The sequence below is a fragment of the Mustelus asterias genome, chromosome 8, assembly GCF_964213995.1.
Source record: "Mustelus asterias chromosome 8, sMusAst1.hap1.1, whole genome shotgun sequence".
Lineage (NCBI taxonomy): Eukaryota > Metazoa > Chordata > Chondrichthyes > Carcharhiniformes > Triakidae > Mustelus > Mustelus asterias.
Window position 1 is genome coordinate 55,466,354 of NC_135808.1, and position 22,888 is coordinate 55,489,241.

Below are 22,888 nucleotides of genomic sequence, written 5' to 3' on the forward strand. Positions count from 1 at the left end.
CCAGACTGCTGCGCACGTGCAGTGGCCCCAAACTGTCAGTCTGCAGTTTGCTGGCCAGGACCGTCGCAGTGCTGACCCTCCGCCCCACCATGGCCTGATCGCAGCCCCCACAAGTATTCCCGGGCCAGCCTTGAACCCCCCATCTTGGAGCACCCTGATCTTCAGCCCCCCCCAGCAGTGATGATCCCCCTCCTCCACACCCCCAGCAGACCCCCCCCCCCCCCCGGGAGGCAGACCCCCCCCCACTCCCAGCAGACCACTGCCCCCCCAGCCCGCCCCAATCGTTGGCCTCCCTCCAGCCTCAACTGATCCCCATGTAGAGTGGCAGCGGGAACCCCCACCAATCATCCCTAAGCCCTGCCCACAATAGGCCTTGCCCCCTAGGCTCCGCCCTTTGGCACTGCCTGATGCCTAGTGGGCAGTGCCAAGGTGCCCTCTCGGCATGGGCATTTTGCCCCTTGGGCAGTGCTGGGGCCACAGGCTGGCACTGCCAGGGTGCCCATACCCAGGGGTCACCACCCCCCCCGCCCGATCCCTGGGGGGACCCCGATAGTTCCCCAATTGTGGGGAGCTACTCAAAACCCCGCCAGAGTGAAATACTCCTGACGGGGTGGGAGATGCTTTCGGGCCCAGAGAATTCAGTCCTGGGCCTGATAATGACATTTAAAATAGATTTAAAACAGATTAAAATCACTTATCTTGTCTTTCTGCCAGTTTTCAGCGTGGTCTCGACTGCACCTGCTCTCTGGCTAATCCCGCGAAATGACCAACACGTGCGTCTCCCAACCCGATGTGCCATAAAACTAGTGCATCGCGATGAGAAAATTGAGCCCAAAGTGTGTTGCAAAATCTCATGACTAAAATTAATTAGTAATAATTTTACAATATGAGGCATATGTCTTCTGTACCCAAGACTATGAGAGTGAGAGAAACAAATTTACTGGATTACAGAGGATAGCCCAAAGTGGCAGAAGCAGGAACAGCGAAGTTCAACCATTTCTGTGTCTGGGAATTTTAGGCAGTTTTCCTGTGGGACTTAGCAATCCAGATTAACACAGGTCCTGCAGTTGAATCACATTAGTTGGCATGATTCAGAATGTTTCAGAGGCATATTTAACAGAGAGGTATTTCTGTGAAGAATCTTCTGCTCTTAATTTAATCCTGATGTACAACTTTCTTCCATGTTGTAAATTATTTTTGCAGAATGCAACTTGATCTTCTTGAAAGTATCCAGGCTTTCCTTCTGAATATTCTTCTCAGGGGAAGTTAGTCTTGCCCTACAAGCTTTTGCAATGTGACCCATTTTTCCACAGTTCTTGCATTGACTATCTTTGCTCCAGCATTCACTCATTGAATAGCCCAATTTGGCACATATGTGACACGCTTGTTTGACTTCATATGGGCAGTTCCCAACTTGTGGATCTTTATTCCTGTACCAAATTGTGAACTGTCTTTAGCAGCCAGTTCCGTTGACACTGTGATTGCTACTGTTGTCTTTAAAGTCAAAGCATGTTCAGTAAGCAATCTTCTTTGGATAGCCTTATTTTGGAGATCACAAATTGGGAAAGCTCGAAGGTATCTTCTAATGACTCACTAACTCACAATGTTGTGCCAACCTTTTTAAGGTTGCCACAAACGGAGCAATTCTTTCACCTTCTATTTGATTCCTTTGGTGGAACCTGAACTGTACTGCAATGATCAATGGCTTTAGAGCACAATGCTCTTCAAGGATTTTCGTCAAGTCATCGTAAGTTTTGATTCCTGGCTTTGCTGGATGAACCAAGCACCAGAGCAAATTAAAAGTTTCACTTCATGCAGAGAAAAGCTGGTATGAGCAGTTCGTTTGCAATTTTATTTGCTTGCACGAAGTACTGAAAACAAAATCCCAACTCATTACCAATTTTCTGTAATGTCCTAGGCAGCATGGTGGCACTGGAGCACCCAGAGGAAACCCACCAGACACGGAGGCAACGTGCAGACTCCGCATAGACAGTGACCCAAGCTGTGGAGTAGCATCGTGGCACAGTGTTAGCACTGCTGCCTCACAGCACCAGGGACCTGGGTTCGATTCCCAGCTTGGGTCACTGTCTGTGTGGAGCCTGCATGTTCTCCCCGTGTCTGCGTGGGTTTCAGTCTGAACGATGTGCTGGTGAGGTGCATTGGCCATGCTAACTTCACCCTCAGTGTACCCACACAGGTGCGGAGTGTGGCGACGAGGGGATTTTCACAGTAGCTTCATTGCAGTGTTAATGTAAGCCTACTTGTGACAATAATAAATAAACTTTAAATTTTGAGGTTGTAGGTTTTACTCAGAAATAAAAAGATGTTTGCACATGTAAAACAAAAGTAACAAACAATAGGTTTATTGAAAGAGATGTCCTCTGCACAGAACAAAAATTGAAACTAAGACAGAAGCCTGTGACACACCCACATGATCTCATGATCAAGTCATGTGACCTGCTCTTAAAGCAATCATGCAACCAATTAAATAAATAACAAGAAGATGGCTGTGAGCCACCTTCATGAACTGTTGCAGTCCATCTGATGTGGGTACATATTGATTCGGTGCTGTGAAGATGGGTGGTCCAGTCCTAGTCAGGGTGGTTTGTGGCTTAGACAGGTACTTGCAAATGTGGTATTCCCCTGTGTGAGGTATCTTTATCCTTCTAGATGGTAGAGGTCGCAGGTTTGGAAGGTGCTGTTGAAGGAGATTTAGTGGGTTGTTACAGTGCATCTGTACATGGTGCATACTGATACCACTGTGCATCAGTGGTAGAGTAAATGGTTAAGATGATGCATGGGGTGCTAGTCAGGTAGACTGCTTTGCACTTGATGGTGTCAAGCTTGTTGTTGAAGACACACGCATCCAGGCAGGTGGAGAGCATTCCATCAGTCCCGACTTCTGTGGACAAACTTTGGCGAAACAGGTGAGTTACTTGCCAGAGACCTCCTGACTACATGAGCCATTCAAATGGGAAAATGCCCTGTAGGAAAAATATACTGATGTGTAAAATACTTCAGCACATCCATTGCGCTTAAACCTTGAAAATGGTTTCTGAATACTTTTCTTGGGGTATTTTCCTCCTATTTTAACAAAGTTCTAGTGACAAAAAGAATACAGGGCAGCTAACAAACCTTAGTGTTGCATTGGATCTCAGAACATCACAGAATCGTTACAGCACAGGAGGAGGCCATTTGGCCCATTATGTCTGCACTGGCTCTCCAAACAAGCATCATGACTTTCCGTGGCCATTTCCCTGCATCCCTGCACATTGTTTTGATTTAAGGAATCATCAATGCCCTCTTGAATGCCTTGATTATCACCACACTTCCTAGCAGTGAATTCCAGACCGAACCACTTCTTGTGTGGAAAAGTTTTTTCACACTACATTTACTTCTTTTGCAAATCACTTTAAATCTGTGCCTTCTTGTTGTTGATCCTTGTACGAGCAGCAACAGTTTGTCCCTATCTACTGTCGAGACCCCTCTTGATTTTGAACATCTCTATCAAATCTCCTCTTAGCCTTCTCTCCAAGGACATCAGTCCCAATCTCTCCAATCTATCCTCATAACTGAAGCTTCTCATCCCTGGAACCATTTTTGTAAACTTCTTCTGCACTTTCTCCAATGCATTCACATCCTTCCTGTGGTGTGGTGCCCTGAATTGTACACAATGGGCCTGATTTTACTGTTGCGTCGCGCCTGTTTTCGGGCACGAAAACTTGGTAAAGTTGGGCGTGAGTCCATTAATGCAATCCGCACCCGCGTCCGCGCAGATGCCCACTTTACATAGGCCCGGAAATGGCCGCGATCCAATTCGTGCCCAAAATGGATGCAATGGCGATTTAAATGCATTTGCATGCATTTAAATTGAATTAATAGGCTGCCCGCCCAACTTTACCAGCATTTCCCCCTTTACCATCGCGTTCGTGCATCCAGATTTGGCGCGAAACAGACCTGCTCGGCAACGGTCTGGAGGGGGGTGGGGAGGTGGGGGTGGGGGGGGGGGGGGGGGGGGGGGGGGGGGGGGCGGGGGGGAGGCGGGGCGGGGGGGCGGGGTGGGGGGGGGGCAGTTCATTCTCTGGTGAGTGAGTGGGGGGGGGGGGGAGCGGGAGAAGGGAGGCCTGATCATTTTCTGGTGGGGTGGGTGGGGGGGAGGAGGCGGGTCAGATGTATCTCTGGTGGGGCGGGGGTTAGGGAGGACAGATCGTTCTCTGGTGGATGGGGGGGGGGGGCGGAGGGAGGCCAGATCATTCTCTGGTGGGGGGGGGGGGGGGTGGAGGAGGGCAGAGGGAGGCCAGATTGTTGTCTGGTGGCGGGGCAGGGAAGTGGGTGACCGCTGCCACTATGCGGGCGATCAGTGGGGGCGAAGGGGGACAGAGGGTCGCAATCGGTCTGGGTAGCGGGGGAGGTGGGTGGATAAGGGGGACAGTTATGTTGTGGAGGTGGGGCGATATCTGTGAGGGTTATTGCTCCCGCTTTTTGCTCCCGGGCCGCTTTATCCGTTTTTTGTGGCCCAGGAGCGATGTGACAGCAGCGTGTTTTTCAAATTTTTTTTCTCACTGCGCATGCGCAGTTCAAAGCTCCGATCATTTCAGACACGATAAGCCCCGCCCACAGCGCGATTCAGACTCATGATTTTTGTTTCAAGCTAAGTACGTATGGGGGCGCCTGAGAACAGATTTCCAAGTCGGATCTGAATTGCGCCCAGATTCAGCACTTAGAATGAAACTAGTAAAATCGTGCCCAATATCTCAGCTGAGACCCAATGAGTGTCTTGCATAAGGTCAGCATAACCTCCTCGCTCTTGTACTCTATGCCCTTACTAATACTATATGCTTTATTAACATTAGTGAAAAATTTCAGAGAAAACCTGATTGTTGCTTCCTGAAATACCCTTAAAAGTTATGAATGAACTCAATTGGCATTCCACAACAACATACTGAATTTGGAAACTGAGTATTTTACACCAGGTCAAACCTTGAATTTAACAAAAGTAAAGGTCTGGAAATAATACAGGAACGGTTTTCGGAAAGCTGGATAATGTTGTACATATTGTAACTAATAGATAAATCACTGACACAAATCCAGTATCTCAGACACAAAAAGAATTAAGTTCAAAAGTGTATTCATAAAACATATTGAGGAAAATCAAGAGATGAGCACCAAAACTAATGCAGGCCATGAAGGTAATGCATAAAAATGTTACGGGCAGCAATAGAAGTGCAGGAAGTGATATGTAAATAATATCAACTGGTAAACGGCTGGACAGCATTGGAACCAAATAAACCTGTTGGACTTTAACCTGGTGTTGTTAAAACTCTTACAGCATTGGAACATACATGGTAACATTAAGTGTGTTGGTTGGTGGGATCATATGAAGAAAGGAGCTGCAAAGAATTAATGCAAATCAAATCAGATCATCATCCAAGGATGGAGGGCATTTATTCAGGCAATTCTCATCAGACATTATTGTGAATATGTACCCAGTACTGTGCCATCATCTATATATATCTGATATTGATAGATAATATAATTAATTTAGAAAAGCTACTCATTTTAGACCATCACCAAATACCAACAATGTCTGTGAACCTGTTTTAAGAAAACTCTCAAACAGAGTTTTCTAACCATTAGATTTACATGGACTAATGCCAGAGGTGGCCATATGCAAGGGCATCAAACTTATCTGATTTTTAAAAAACACTCACAGTAAATATCTGTATGAAAGTGATCAGTGCAATTTATATTTTCTTTTCCAATTTTTGATGGGCAGAGACTTGTGGGAAAATCGTTGATCTTGGGAAGGGATGAGTATCATCTTATTTTCGGCTTAGTCTTAGTATTAGAACTAAGACACATTCTGGCAAAGTCCAAGTCAAGTCTCTTAAGAATTTGATATATTTCAATGAGATTGTTTCTCACTCTTCCAAATTCCAGGGAATGTAGATACAGTTTATTCATAGGACAATCCCCTCATCTCAGGAATCAGTCTTGTTAACCTTTGTTGCATTTCATCCAAGGCAAGAATATCCTTCCTTTCATAAGAAAACCAAAGCTGTAAATGTTCAAAGAGTACAGAAAATGATCAACTAGTTCCTTCTTGGCTACAATATCATGCTCTAACCTGCAAAAACAATAAAGGATTTGGTTAAAAGTCCAGTTAAATGAGTAAATTCGTACAGTTTTTAGTATTGGGAAACTGGAGTTTTCCTGTAAGCTCGTGCTATCCCTGATGCCACCATTGTAGCTTGGCTCTAGTTCTTTCTGTGTCACTCACTGAATGACCTACTCACCTCTAATTGCTTACATTTTTTGTCATTCTGCCTCAGTAATTGGGGCCCCCTGACAGGCCCTCACCCTACTCCTATCTGAATCTACAGTATTGTTTGAGAAAAGGGAATCACAACATTACAATACCTCATTAACTGGGTTATGCAAATCAATGCATAACCACACACAACATGCAAACTGATGTTTTGGTTGAGGGTTTACACCCAAAACATGAATTTACATTTATCTCTTTACAGGTGTTGATAGCCTACTGCTAATCCAAAACCATTGTCTTTTGATCTTGGGAAGGGATGAGTATCATATTTTAGGATTCACCCATCAGACCTGTTCATCCATCAGCTAAGCTTGCTGACTTATAATGGTTCCTCATCCAGCAACAACTCAATTCAATGTTCTCATTCTTCTGTTCAAATCCCTCCACCTAAAATAACTATGTGCTAATTCCTTCATCTGAACTATACCAGGATGTCCTTCATATAGTTGTTCAAGAACTCGTCCGTGACTAGGAAGAATGATCACTCAGATTTCTCAGAATAGACACCCACCTTGGATAGGCAACACAGAAATCCATAAGAACATAAGAAACAGGAGCAGGAGTAGGCTATCTGGCCCTTCGAGCCTGCCCCGCCATTCAACAAGATCATGGCTGATCTGAAGCGAATCAGTTCCACTTACCCGCCTGCTCCCCATATCCCCTAATTCCCTTATCGATCAGAAAACTATCTACCCGTGATTTAAACATATTCAACGAGGAAGCCTCCACCACTTCAATGGGCAGAGAATTCCAGAGATTCACTACCCTCTGAGAGAAGAAGTTCCCCCTCAACTCTGTTCTGAACCGGCCCCCCCTTACTTTGAGGCTGTGCCCTCTAGTTCTGGTTTCCCTTCTAAGTGGAAAGAATCTCTCCACCTCTACCCTATCCAGGCCCCTTCATTATCTTATATGTCTCTATAAGATCACCCCTCATCCTTCTAAACTCCAACGAGTACAGACGCAATCTGTTTAATCTCTCCTCATAAGCTACACCCCTCATCTCCGGTATCAACCTGGTGAACCTTCTCTGCACTCCCTCCAAGGCCAATGTATCCTTTCGCAAATAAGGGGACCAAAACTGCACACAGTACTCCAGTTGCGGCCTCACCAGTGCCTTGTACAGTTGCAGCAAGACCTCCCTGCTTTTATATTCTATCCCCCTCGCGATAAAGGCCAACATTCCATTCGCCTTCTTGATCACCTGCTGCACCTGCAGACTGAGTTTTTGCGATTCGTGCACAAGGACCCCCAGGTCCCTCTGCACAGTCGCACGATGTAATTTTTCTCCATTTAAATAATATTCCAATTTACTATTATTTCTTCCAAAGTGGATAACCTCACATTTGCTAACGTTATATTCCATCTGCCAGATCCTCGCCCACTCGCTCAGCCTATCCAAATCTCTCTGCAGACTTTCCGCGTCCTCCACGCAATTCGCTTTCTCACTCACCTTCGTGTCATCAGCAAACTTGAATACCCTAGATTCAGTCCCCTCCTCCAGATCATCTATGTAAATGGTAAACAATTGAGGCCCCAGCACCGATCCCTGCGGCACGCCACTGGTCACCAACTGCCAACCAGAAAAGCACCCATTTATCCCAACTCTCTGCTTCCTGTTAGATAGCCAATCCCCAATCCACGCCAACACCTTACCCCTAACTCCGTGTACCCCAATCTTCTGCAGCAACCTTTTGTGAGGCACCTTATCGAACGCCTTCTGGAAATCTAAAAACACCACATCCACCGGTTCCCCTCTGTCAACCGCACTAGTGACATCTTCATAAAAGTCCAGTAGATTCGTCAAACACGACTTTCCCTTCATGAATCCATGCTGCGTCTGCTTGATCGAACCATTCTTATTCAGGTGCTCTGTTATTGCCGCCCATACTTAAAGGAAACTGGCAAGTACCTTTGTCAGAAAGGGCGAAGGTGGTTCTGGCTTTTGTGACTCCAGATAGTCTGTATCAATTTAATGTCATGCCAATTGGAATGAAGAATGCACCAGCAACATTCCAAAGACTAACCAACAAGGACATTTCTGGACTAAATAATTGTGCAGGCTACATAGATAATCTAGTGGTTTGTAGTCCGACTTGGAAGGAGCATTTGGAACATTTAAAGGAATTGTTCATTCGACTACAGGAGTTGGGTCGTAAACCTGGTTAGAAGTGAATTTGCAAAAACTCAAGTCATGTTCTTAGGCCATACAATTGGACGTGGACAGATGGCTCCACAGAATGTGAAAACAAAAATTGTGAAGTTCGTAATACCATCAACGAGAAGAGCTGAGATTCCTGGGCATGAGTGGATTCTATAGGAATTTCGTGCCAAATTTTAGCAGTGTGGTTATTCCACTGACTGAACTGCTGAAAAAGCACAGGAAATTTCAGTGGATGGCTGAATGTCAGGAGGCATTTGACAATCTGAAAATTGTTAACCATCACACTGGTTTTGGCAACACCGAATTATGCAAAGCAATTCAACGTGACCATTGATGAAATTGTGGGAGTTGGTGCTGTACTGTTACAAGAAGATGACGAAAGAATAGAAAGACCTGTTAGTTATTTTTTCAGAAAACTAAATATTCATCAAAATAAATATTTGACTATCAAGAAGAAGACATCGAGTTTGGTATTGGCATTACAACATCTTAACATTTATTTGTCAGCAGTTCATCAGAGATAATTGTTTACACTGACCATAACCCATTGAAGTTTCTGGAGAAGTTTAAAGATAAAAATGCAGGACTGTTTAGATGGAGCTTATAATTTACACCATTTAATTTGAAGATTAAGCACATGGCAGGACGAGAGAACATGATTGCAGATGCTCTATCGCAATTTTGTTGTGAAAAAAGGATGGATGCAATGGTGGAAAAGAAAGGCTGAATTGGACTATACGGTTGTTAAATTTACATGCTTAGATGTACAGTGTTGTGGGAAATTTACCACCGGAGTCAGACCGGAAGTTCAACAATATAGTTTTATTTCAGATACGAAGCTTCGGGAGAAAACACTAGTACTCTACAGTACTTGGTAGCGACCTTCTCAATTACACAATAGCAGTTGATCATTTTTATACCTTTTAGACAATAGGTAGTACGGATATTAGCCGTTTAACACATCGTTATAAGTTGAGTAGACTTATGGTGATCGATAGTTAACACATCGTTACAATCAGACAGATACAGACATGGGCAGTTAACATAGCATTGTTCATAGAATGGATACATTTCCTCTATCAATGACTGGTTTCGATCTATACATTCAGTGATTGGTTTTGTTGCATTTATGTATTTATGTTCCCATCTGTGGCTGATCTTATTATCAGTCTTATTGTTCTGGGTCTGCCCTTATCTGAAAGTGCCCCAAGCTCTGACTAGCTTCCTGCAGCATTTTGGTTACTGCATGTTTTAACTTTAAGTGACTGTCTGTGCTAAAAGCCAATGCCTGTTAATGTCCCTTCCCAGGTAACCACTTTGTGTGCCAGGCAACCATTTTGTGTGTCAGGTAACCATTTCTTTAATTTCCCCACAACAACAGTAAGTAGTCTCACAACACCAGGTTAAAGTCCAACAAGTTTATTTGGTAGCACAAGCTTTCAGAGCACTGCCCCTTCATCAGATGAGTGTAAGATTTGTTTCACAAACAGAGCATATATAGACACAAACTCAATTACAAGATATGTGAGTCTTAACAGGTAATCAAGTCTTTACAGGTGCAGACAATGTGAGTGGAGAGAGGGTTAAGCACAGGTTAAAGAGGTGTGAATTGTCTCCAGCCAGGACAGTTAATGAGATTTTGCAAGCCCAGGCAAGTCGTGGGGGTTACAGATAGTGTGGCATGAACCCAAGATTCTGGTTGAGGCCGTTCTCATGTGTATGGAACTTGGCTATCAGTTTCTGCTCAGCGATTCTGCATTGTCGTGTGTCGTGAAGGCCGCCTTGGAGAATGCTTACTCGAAGATCAGAGGCTGAGTGCCCTTGACTGTTGAAGTGTTCCCTGACAGGAAGGGAACACTCCTACCTGGTGATTGTCAAGCAGTGTCCATTCATCCATTGTCGTAGCGTCTGCATGGTCTCCCCAATGTACCATGCCTCGGGACATCCTTTCCTGCAGCGTATCAGGTCGACAATGTTGGCCGACTCACCAAATCCGGACCTTCAGAGCACCCTCCGTGCTCTCATGCCACGTACTCCTCGCGTTAGAGATCTCTACTGCCTCCCCAAGATACACAAGGCCAACATACCAGGCTGTCCCATCGTATCAGGCAATGGGACCCTGTGTGAGAACCTCTCTGGTTACGTCGAGGGCATCCTGAAACCCATCATATAAAGAACCCCCAGCTTCTGTTGCAACACTATGGACTTCCTACAGAAACTCAGCACCCATGGAGCAGCCGAACCAGGAACACTCCTTGTCACAATGGATGTCTCGGCACTCTACACCAGCATCCCCCACAACGACGGCATTGCTGCAACTGCCTCAGTACTCAACGTCAACAAGTGCCAATCTCCAGATGCAATTCCACAACTCATTTGCTTCATCCTGGTCCACAATATCTTCACCTTCAACAACCAGTTCTTCATCCAGACACGTGGAACAGCCATGGGGACCAAATTCGCACCTCAATATGCCAATATCTTCATGCACAGGTTCGAACAAGACTTCTTCACTGCACAGGACCTTCAACCGATGCTATACACTAGATACATTGATGACACTTTCTTCCTTTGGACTCATGGCGAACAATCACTGAAACAACTACATAATGACATCAACAAGTTCCATCCCACCATCAGACTCACCATGGACTCCTCTCCAGAATCGGTTGCATTCTTGGACACACGCATCTCCATCAAAGACGGTCACCTCATCATTTCACTGTACCGCAAGCCCACGGATAACCTCACGATGCTCCATTTCTACAGCTTCCACCCTAAACACGTTAAAGAAACCATCCCCTATGGACAAGCCCTCCGTATACACAGGATCTGCTTAGATGAGGAGGATCGCAACAGACACCTACAGATGCTGAAAGATGCCCTCATGAGAACAGGATATGGCGCTCAACTCATCGATCGACAGTTCTGACGCGCCACAGTGAAAAACTGCACAGACCTCCTCAGAAGACAAACACGGGACAGGGTGGACAGAGTACCCTTCGTTGTCCAGTACTTCCCCGGAGCAGAGAAGCTATGACATTTTCTCCGGAGCCTTCAACATCGACGAAGACAAACATCTCGCTAAGGCCATCCCCACACTCCCACTACTTGCCTTCAAACAACCGCGCAACTTCAAACAGACCATTGTACGCAGCAAACTACCCAGCCTTCAGGAGAACAGTGATCACACACCACACAACCCTGCCACAGCAACCTCTGCAAGACGTGCAGGATCATCGACATGGATGCCATCATCTCACGTGAGAACACCATCCACCAGGTACACAGTACATACTCTTGTGACCAACATTGTCCACCTGATATGCTGCAGGAAAGGATGTCCCGAGGCATAGTACATTGGCGAGACCCATGCAGGTGCTACGACAACGGATGAATGGACACCGCTCGACAATCACCAGGCAGGAGTGTTCTCTTCCTGTTGGAGAATAGTTCAGCAGTCAAGGGCATTCACACTCTGATCTTTGGGTAAGCGTTCTCCAAGGCGGACTTCACAACACACGACAACGCAGAATCGCTGAGCAGAGACTGATAGCCAAGTTCCGCACACATAAGGATGGCCTCAACCGGGATCTTGGGTTCATGTCACACTATCTGTAACCCCCATGATTTGCCTGGGCTTGCAAAATCTCATTAACTGTCCTGGCTGGAGACAATTCACACCTCTTTAACCTGTGCTAAACCCTCTCTCCACTCGCATTGTCTGCACCTGTAAAGGCTTGATTAGTTGTTCAGACTCGCATTCCAACCATTATCTTGTAATTGAGTTTGTGTCTATATATGCTCGGTTTGTGAAACAAATCCTACACTCACCTGATCATAGAAATCATAGAAACCCTACAGTGCAGAAGGAGGCCATTCGGCCCATCGAGTCTGCACCGACCACAATCCCACCCAGGCCCTACCCCCACATATTTACCCGCTAATCCCTCTAACCTACACATCTCAGGACTCTAAGGGGCAATTTTTAACCTGGCCAATCAACCTAACCCGCACATCTTTGGACTGTGGGAGGAAACCGGAGCACCCAGAGGAAACCCACGCAGACACGGGGAGAATGTGCAAACTCCACACAGACAGTGACCCGAGCCGAGAATCGAACCCAGGACCCTGGAGCTGTGAAGCAGCAGTGCTAACCACTGTGCTACCGTGCCGCCCCTGATGAAGGGGCAGTGCTCCGAAATCTCGTGCTACTAAATAAACCTGTTGGACTTTAACCTGGTGTTGTGAGACTATTTACTGTGCCTACCCCAGTCCAACGCTGGCTACTCCACATCATGCTTAAATGTAATAAGATATATACCTTGTAGAGTACTAGTAGTGTGTAAAACTAGAGGCTTTGGGAAAATGAAGCCATCTTTCCGTTGATGGTTCACTTTTTTTATGGGAGCAGGTGTGATGATCGTGTGTTATTGCTATGGATATATGTTTTGTTTTTTATGTTTATGTTTAAGGGGACTGTTTTAAAGTTCAGCTTTTTCTACAGGTAGTTGATATGTTTGGAGGGAATGCAGCTCAGATGTTGGGAAGGCAGGATAATTACTCATTTCAGCCATATAATGTTTACTTAGAAGAGAGCTAATGGACTTTAGTTTACAAAAGAAAAGGTCCCCTGGGGTTTTTGGTTAAAGGAATGAAAGGTGGGTTTAGGTATGCAAGAACATGTGATAGTGTGATTCATGGGAGGAGCAAGAGAAAACAGCTTTTGAGCTCTGGCTGGGGTTTGTTTAAAGATAGAAGTCTGCAAGATGCACTCTCCACAAAATCTCTCTGAAAGCTCCAAGACTGACTATACCCCTTAAAGCAAGTATATTTATGGTTGCTTACGGTTTTTGAGTTTGTAAGAAGAATATTGCTTATTTGGAACTGACACATGGATAAGTTAGAAATTCGAGATGCTTCTTTTCATGTTTAAATATTGGTTAAATGAGTAATAATTAAGCTGCTTCATTTATTAGTGTTATAGTTATATTGTGTTATTAAATAAAGTTTGTTTTACTATAAACGATCCCTAATTTGGCAGCAGAATTACTCCTGGAGTGAAGCATCCTATCCTCACACTTATGCCACAATAGAAAAAATGTTGGGGTCTAGACTGGCGCACTAATGTAATTTGCGATTCTGGTCCAGGGCCCTAACAATACCCTGTTATAACTGCCTCCTCTCTCCATTCCAAGGTTTTTGCTCAATTATCCTGTTGCCTGATGTCACATCTTTTTTCACCTCTAATTTAGCCCTTCCCTTATCTTGATCAGATGATCAATTGGTATAGAATTTTGGTACACTGATTAATCCGAAACTGAGTTTCTTCCTCACATCTATTACATTATGAAGATGACCATCTTCCATCCTTTTAAGAATCAGCAACCAAATCTCTTTGCTGCTTAGGCTCTAATACTAATCCATGTAATTATTCTTCCTGGGTTTGACTCAACCTCATTGATACTCTATTATTCCACTGTCCATTATTTGCATTTCACTCAAAGAATCTGAGCTATCCAAAGCCATGCACTTCTATTGATCTAGTTCTCACTAATGTTTATTGATTGATTCCCTGTATTCATCTCATAATTAATATCCAGACCTTCAAATGCCTCAACAGCCTGGCTGAACATACCTCAGCGACTTCCTTTAGCCCTATGGTTGTTTACGAACATCCATGGTAGTTACCATCAGATGGTGCAGCAGTGTGACCACTGCATTGGGTAACTCTAGCGCTCTCACCTCTGCCAAGGCCAGAATAAACCAAAACTACAAATGCCAGATTTTGGAGCCAGAACTTCCCTGGTTTGTAGGATTCACTCTCTCTTGCACCATAAGCCTGCATGCTTAATGTTTCCATGGACAGAATCATTAAAAACTAACCTACTTTTGACAAGTGATATGAGGAGTAAACAGATGAATGGGTCTCAATAAAGTTTAACTGCTCATACCCTGTTATTTGAGCAATACTGTTGTAATAATTTCTCAGTGTTTCAAACATGCGTGGGAACCTGGCACACTCTTGTTAATGTAGTTTCAACACAGCTGTAAATGATTATTACCACTAAACTAAACACACCAGTGATATTAAATCTGCCCTCAGCTTGTGCCATGCCCAGACTGATGGAAAACCTGGGACTGGGTCCCTTTTGTAATGTCCCCCCGAGGGAGTTCCAAAACAGAGGTGTTTTTCTTACTGCATTTCTTTCTAACTTTGTTCTGTTAATAATATTTAGCCACCGTATAGAGTAAATAAACAACCCAGATTTAGCCATTTTAAAAAAAACTTTGGCTATGAGCCATCTTCATTTGTTTTGTATCATTGAACTTGGAATTTGTTTTTGCTTAAATTGTCCTGAACAATATGTGATTTTACAGTCAGTTTATATATCTTGATATGAACTCTTTGATGAACCTTTTGAAACATCAATATTTTAAATTGCTTTTCTCAGAAGCATAGTTCCCTGCATCTTGCTGATTTGGACTGCAAACCTTTTCAAGATTTAGGCTAAGGATTAAGTAATGGAATTTACAGATGTTTCTTCATTTCGGCAGGTATTCTGTTTTGTACAGAGCATTAACACAATGGGCAGCAGGGTGGCAAAGTGGTTAGTTCTGCTGCCTCACAGCACCAGGGACCTGAGTTCGATTCCAGACTTGGGTCACTGTCTGTGCGCAGTTTGCACGTTCTCCCCGTGTCTGCATGTGTTTCCTCCGGATGCTCCAGTTTCCTCCCACAGTCTGAAAGATGTGCTGGTTAGGTGCATTGGTCTTGCTAAATTCTCTCTGTGCACCCGAACAGGCGCTGGAGTATGGCAACTAGGGGATTTACACAGTAACTTCATTGCAGTCTTAATGTAAGCCTACTTGTGACACTAAATAAATAAACTAAACAATGATTCCTATTTGAAGCAAAGCACCATCAATTTAAAAATGGGCAATCTCTTGGTACTGAGAAAAAATTCAATAACCATTAATTTTTAAAAATCCTTTAAAAAAGACTGGAATGTGTAAGCATTCAATTCCTGCGAGCACCCAAAGCGTGGCAATCTTCAGTGGTCAGATTCTATGGTGAACGATAGGCTTTAATCATAGACAGTTAACAAGACACCCAGCTGGGTGATCCTACAGAATGCCAATATCTTCTATTTCACATCAGTCAGAACATGCAATTCTCTCAACTGGCATTATTTGATGATGTTGCAATTAATAACTGTCTTGGCACTATCAAGATTAAATAGAAAAGAAAATCTCACATTTATTCACCTTTCACATCCTCATGATATTCCATAACGTTTTATCGCCAACGAAGTACTTTTGAAGCACAGTCACTGTCATAATAAAGGAAACATGGCAGTCAGATTGTGCACAGCAACCTTTCACAAAGAGCAATTTAATGATGTTGGAGGAGTTGGAGCTCTATCAGTAGAGGTTGAAAGTTTCTGTATAAAGGTTGCTTTTAAATCTTAATAAAGTTAATTCCTTTTATTGATTCATAAAGAAATAGGAACATGACTATCTTTCATTAATAAATCAATGAAGCATTACAATAGTGTGATTTCATACAACACAGCATTGGGATAGTGCCACTGGTAAACCATGTGCTCTATTTCAATGTATGAAAACAGAAAAAAAATCAATTCTGATGGCAGTAGTAAACATGCTTCTAGAACCCTGAAGGTTTTTAATACAACCCCATAGTGCAGACTGATTCTCTCTATTGCAGAGATGTTTCCCATAGCTGTGCAATACCATACCATCCTAAATGGGAGCAATCAATGGGTTTTAAATTATTTTATAATTAAGTATTTTTTTAAAGTTGTTTTCATCTCTAAGTGTACGATAGAAAATAAGTCAATTTTGAACGGAGGGATAAGGTCAAGTGATCTTTGCTCTAATTCATTGTCAATTATGGTCTATGTTCAAACTAACTTGTGCTGCTTTTACTGCAATTAAGTCCAATGCATCACCATCAAGGTATGCTTGAAGCAAGAATCAGTTATTACAATATATGTCCCTCCTTCCAAAATAAGGTGGAAGCTAAGCTCCATGATGTTGAAAGAGCCCTATTAATGGAAATGAAAAATTGGAAATGTGACTTATACTGATATTAAAGGGACAGCAATGGCAAAGTGTAGTAAGTCAGACTTAGGTTGACAATCTTCCAGGTTTATCCTGGAGTTGGCAGAAATTAAAGGTTAGAAATTAAAGAAATTAAAGCACCTGGGCCAAACAAAAGTTATTAAAATAATATTTTTTTAAAGAAAGAAAATCCTTATAAAATGGGTTCAACCAAATATAAAAATGATAAACATTCGGGAAAACACCAGCCAAATATCAGATATTTCATAGCAGATATCAATTTCAGTATTTTATGATTTGGCCGTTTAGGACCTTGTTGCTGTAAGGATTTGTCCCACTGCGAAGAACAAAAAAGAACACAGTGTCTGTTGCCAGCTAGTCTAAGAATCATTGGATCCTTAAACTGAAACAAGTCTGCTATTAAAGATGGATTAAGTTTTGGTTTTCATTTTAAGTAGGTCAATTAGTATGATAAAATGAAAAGGAAAGGTTTGCAACAAATATGCAGAACTGCAGATTTAATTAAGCTGCACCATTCTCAATCAAAGATTTAATTGTCCAAAAGAGGTATGGTTTAATATTTATTTTGTGCTAACTTCGTCCACAAAAAGGATTGGCTTTACATGTTCCCAACATTTTACTAAGTACTGATAATGGGTTTATTCACTCAGGAGAGTTTGGGTGCTGCAATGACGGGAGTATAGGAGACATGGGTTTGACTGCCAATCTTGATTGGCATTTTCCCTTGGACTTTCCCAGAAGGCAAATTTTATGTGGTCTTAGCCCACTTGTCTGGAGAAAAAGTGAAAACTGTCTGTGGGTCACTTCCCGCAAGGCTGAAGTGATGGCTCTCGCCAAGTTGAACAAAGAGCATCATTGACTGTTGCTGTTATATGGTAGCAGGGATGGAACGGTATCATTCCAACATCCTGACCATAAGGATAGCAAGGTGCATGAGGACAACCTGGAATGAGGGAAAAACAGAGAGAAAGAAAAACACAATTCACCAAAAGTACCCATCAACATACGGGTTTAGTCATGAAATGGACTTTAAAAAAATAGAAACAGTGAAGTTGTTTCACTGAATGTCCAGACTCTCCAATGCAACTTTCAACATCATTCATTAGCACAGATACTAAATGGGAAAGGTCACTGACTGACAAAGAGCTTGATTGTGGATTGGTATGAATGGCATTACTTTATTCAACAGGCTCTTTCCATTCATTCTGTCAGAGCTTCATTCTACGGAGGCAAGACCAACCTGACCATCTAGTTTAAACTTCCCAATCAAATAAAGTAACTGTGTGATTCTGTCAAGAGTGCCACAGAACTTAATGACACCTCTGTAGACTGAAAACACTTTCCAGCATGAAAAAACAAGTGTGGTTAGAGAGCATAATAATTTAATACAGATGTTATAATCAGCACATTTCCAGGAAACCCAGTAGAATTCTCAATGCGGCTGGCAGACTGTCGTCTGTGTGTAAAATAAAATATTAAGGCGACATCGATTCTGTCTGGAATGTAAAATGTCAGAAAAATTCAGATTATTTTTAAAACACATATATTAAATGTACCTGTGTATACTTCACTTAACTGATGCTTTTTTCTATCTGGAATTCATTTAGGATTTGGGTGGCCCGAATGGGAGAGACATTTCTCACCTCATTTACCTTAAGTCTCACTCACAAAAATGTACCATACACTTTGATATTTTTGCTGTTTGAGGAAAAGCAAGTTCTTGTAAACTGTTTTGAAACTTTAACGAAGTAAATCATCGAGTGGGAGGGAAACTAAGACAGATCGCATACTCATCATTCAGGTCACAGAGGCAATCCCTTTCTATCTGGCCGACAAAACAAGATACAATGAAATTCAACACTGACAAGGAGGGTATATCGTTGTCAGCGTTGTAATTTAAACAAATGGCTCAGTTAGAAATTTTGAAATCTGAGTAGTTACTAAAAGGTACATATTTCAAAAGCATTATTTGTAAAGTCCAGAGTTATTACAAGTTAAATAGTTAAGCTGATATTGTCAGCTGATCAGAGAGGGCTACAGTGATCACGAAATGTTCTTCTTACAGAGACCCTTGAAGATCCTCTACCAGTCATCAGATATATCTGGTGGTCTCAGTTGATGAGTTAGCAGATAATGACTTCAAAGGTTTTGATCTGTACATTAATGTAACAGGTTTCTCTTTCTTATCTCCATTGCACATAGTAGTATTCGGACAGGATCCGGATGAGCAATGCAACGGTTGAAATTTTTAACCTCTCCATGACAAATTGAGAAATTTAATTGAATGAACTGGTAATTTGTGGGCTGGCCACAAAGAAATGATCCTGAAAGTTGCTGGAATATTGCAAAAAAACGTAACTGGTTAGCTCATGTCACTGAAGGAAGTTAACATTCTACTGTGACCTAATCTTGTCTGCACATAACTCCAGTCTGACAATACTGTGTTAGTGACTTCTGAAGCACCCAACCAAGCCAGTCAATTTATCAGGTAAAATGGATGCAGGCAATCATAGCAGTCTTACTTATGTCACCCACAACCGAGGGCCACTGTTTCTTTTAAAAGTGACTCCTGACTGCAGCCAAAAGGGCAGTGAGATGGATAATCTGCAATTGGCCTCTGCCAATGCGTTCTCAAGTGAAAACTCATGAATGTGTTGTCGTGCCCAGTGGTTATTGGGGCTATTTTACTCTCTTTTTCCAAAGAAGAAAAAGTTGATTTCTACTCAATGTTTCTGAAAAAGTGACAAAACAGAAATTTAGAACTTAAAGATACGTATGATGATGGGCATAAGCCCACCCAAAGCAGCACAGTTAAGAGGAGGTAGGTGAAAGAAAATGCTGTTTATACTTTTTTTCTCACATTTTTGATTTTGCCATCAATATTTACAATCTCTGGCTAGAAAGATATCTGACATATTTCAAAAGCATTATTTGTAAAGTCCAGAGTTATTACAAGTTAAATAGTTAAGCTGATGTTGTCAGCTGAGCAGGGAGAGCTACAGTGATCATGAAATGTTCTTCTTACTGAGACCATTGAAGATCCTTTTAACAATAGTGGCCCAGAAGGATTTTACTTGCAACTTTACCTTTCTGCTGGTGTCTTATTCAGCATTTTCCTTCCAAAGAACAGCAGGGTACCCTGAGAGAAAATATCAGAGGGAAATTAGACAAAAGTACAGGAAAAAAATCAGTGCCAAAAATTAATCAGGGAAACGCAATGGAGCTCAGCAGCAAAATAAATTGAAGTTATAATATATTTGACCCCACCCTCTGAGGTATGTGTTTCAGTTTTATTTCAAATTAATTTCTTCCTGATTTCGATCTCACATTTTTCCTATTTCTGCACCTTTCTGCTTTCTTGTGAGTTCTTCAAAAACTAAATCAATTTTACAATTTCAGCCAAGCTTCAAACCTCATGTTGTGGTTTGGTTTTAAAAATCCTACTCCAGCTGAAATTTTGTTGATTGGGATGAGGGATGTTTGTGCTGGGAAATGGAACACATTATGACCTCAGGCATTGAACTCCTGAAATCATCTGTAACCAAGTCAGACATCTCATAAAATTGACCTCAGTGGCTATTGAGACTTCAAAAAAAACGTTAATTGGTTCTGGCCCATCAGAGGAAATGCCCAAAATCTTTGTGTGGGCTTTCCTATTCTCCATCTTTTGGCACATGATCATTGATGTTACAATTTAAATCCCATACACGAAGGGCAGAGTTTCCAGCAATGACAAAGTCTAGGAAAAAGCTCAACAGCTGGGAGAAGCCACATTTAAAGTTTCGGTACTGATACACAGACCAGCCTGTTTGGAACACTTTCAAGATATTGTGCACCACCAGCTGCTCTTATTTTCTTTGCACAAATGCAGTAGATTAATTTAAACACCAGCAATGTGTGTGATGTTTTTCTGGCCATCATGTTGCAGCCTGTTACAGCTCATCTTTGTGATGCCAGATTGCCTCTGAAAGGAAGTTGGCCAACTTCATTCAATGCAAAAACATTAGACTAAACTGGAGGGAGCTGGATACCTAGTGAAAAATACTTGGCACCATTCTACAATACAGACACAGTACTGACCTCATTTTTAAAAAAAATGCAGTCTTTGTCTATTTCTTTCTGTAACTATCTGCTCTTCATTCACAGTTTGGTTTCAGCTGGAGAGTTGCAGCACAATAAATATAAATTTGCTGACATTCACCAAGTCTTTAATAAAGAAGATTTAATGTTGTCATTCTTCCTCTTTCCTCACTCTTAAGGACTGCTCCCAATTTCTCTATTTCCCTATAGAGCCGCTCCCAGATCCTTCCTTTGATTACCATCTATTGCCATCTTCTGTCTATTGCTAGTGACTGACTTACCTGACTCTCTCCTTCATTGTCAACCATTCCAGCCATCCAGTTGCCCACCACTCTGATGACAAATGGAAAGAACAAGTTGCTCTCTTCTCCATTTATCACTCCCAGCACCATAAAGTTATCTAGTTGGGGATCACAGCCTCTGTATATTGTTGGATGGGCATTTCTGTTCTCACTGGAGGACCCACCTATAGAAGGTGTAAATCTTGCTGTTAGCAGTCGGAAAAATTTGAAGAGTACACATGACAGACTGAGTAAGTGCTGTATTTGGGCAATGACCATAAAACTGAGGCCTCTTCTGATGACTCAGTTAGATATAAAAGATCCTATTACCCCAAAGAAAAACAGTAACGATTTCATGGTGTCCTGGCCAACATTCCTCCTTCAATTATCACTCCACAAAACAGACTAACTGGTCATTTAAAAGTTTTTTTGTAGCATCTAGCTATGAACAGATTGCCTGATTATGTAACAATATTGACCATTCTTCAAAAGAAATTAGTTGTGAAGAATTTTGGGAATGTCCCAAGGATTTGAAAGATGCTATATAAAGTATGCTTTTTAAAACTTCCTTCACCACAGTTGGCAACAGGGACAGTGGTCTATTGTTTGGACAACTTGAAGCAAAAAGCACATTTTGCTACTTGGGAGCCTTAAAATCTGCATGAAATTGATTTCTCTTCTTTAATCAGAGGACTGCAATATAAAGGGTCACAAGGTTCCCAACTGAAATTGTTGGTGAGGTTGAATGAGAAACAAAAATATTAAATTAGTTGTCCAAGGTTAAGCCATTGCAAAGATGATAGATTAGAACAAATAGTTTTACTAGTTTGAAAACATGGTTTTGGTTAGGCAGCAAAGATAATATACTGTGTCATAAAAAGTGCCCATTAGTTTGTTTCCATGATTCCTCAGTTTCCTAGACAGATAATTTAGAGCAAGTACTTTTCTCAGTACTAAATGGATAGCTTCATGAACTAGATTTTAAAGTTCCTCTGCCAGTGGCCTTGAAAGTGGGGGGGGGCATGTAAAATCCAGTAGATGGCTTGCCAACCCCTATCTAGTCGCTGCACCTGTTTTACCAGCATTGGGCAAGGCATTTGGTCGCCTAGTCGCCAGTCTGCCAATTGAGGCTCTTTAGTGTTCAATTAATGTCCTTATCCTGCTGCTACCTGGATATTAACGGCGTCAGGAGAGGGCCAGAGTAAGCGGCCAGATTGGAAGATTTCCCCCCTGTGTGAGCTGGTGATGAGCAAGGGGGTCCCTTCTTTATGGTTCTGACTCCTACCTACCTTGCTGGAATCTGCCAACCTGGTACTGAGTGAGAAGCCCAAGCACTTACAACAGTTTGGTGCTGAACGCCTTCTCAAACCCAGAGTGCAATACTGGCAGCTCTATGAGGTAGGACCATCTGTCCATTATGAATGGACTCCTGCCTCCAGCTATTGATAGTTATTCAACTGTTAAATGACTGCAGGGCAACCATTTTTCACCCCAGTGGGTTCCCTCCCCCAGTTAATTGAAGGGGGGAGGGGTTGTGATGGAGGATGCAAGGACCATGATACCCTGTAAAATCCAGCTCCATGAATTTAACACAAGCGTTTTACCTCTGTGATCCTGGTGTTTGTACCAATTTAATCCCGTTCTCCAGTTTTTCCCCCATAAGTTTGCAAATCAGTCTACTTCAAATACATATTCAGCTGTTTGAAATTCCTAAAGAATCTGATTCCTTTCAGGTTGTGCATTTCAGATTTTAACAAACCTGTGTGTGAAAGAACATCTCTGAATTTCCCTGCAATGCTTTTGCCTGTTATTTTAAATCTATGACCTCTGTTTACTGACCCCTTGCTCCCCACATAATTTTGAATATTTCTATTGAATCTCCCCTTATTAATTGAATACTTGTATTGAATCCCCCTCACCCATTATTATCCT

The 22,888-nt window shown here is 42.4% G+C and overlaps 1 long non-coding RNA gene across 1 annotated transcript; it reads right to left on the reverse strand.

The window, feature by feature from the left end:
• Positions 1 to 2,930: 2,930 nt before the first annotated feature.
• LOC144497878 (uncharacterized) lies at positions 2,931 to 21,047 on the reverse strand. Its single transcript, XR_013498572.1, has 4 exons — positions 20,957 to 21,047; positions 19,682 to 19,734; positions 15,759 to 15,823; positions 2,931 to 2,984 (listed from the first exon to the last, which is right to left on the reverse strand). It is a non-coding gene; the product is annotated as an uncharacterized LOC144497878 (long non-coding RNA).
• Positions 21,048 to 22,888: the final 1,841 nt, after the last annotated feature.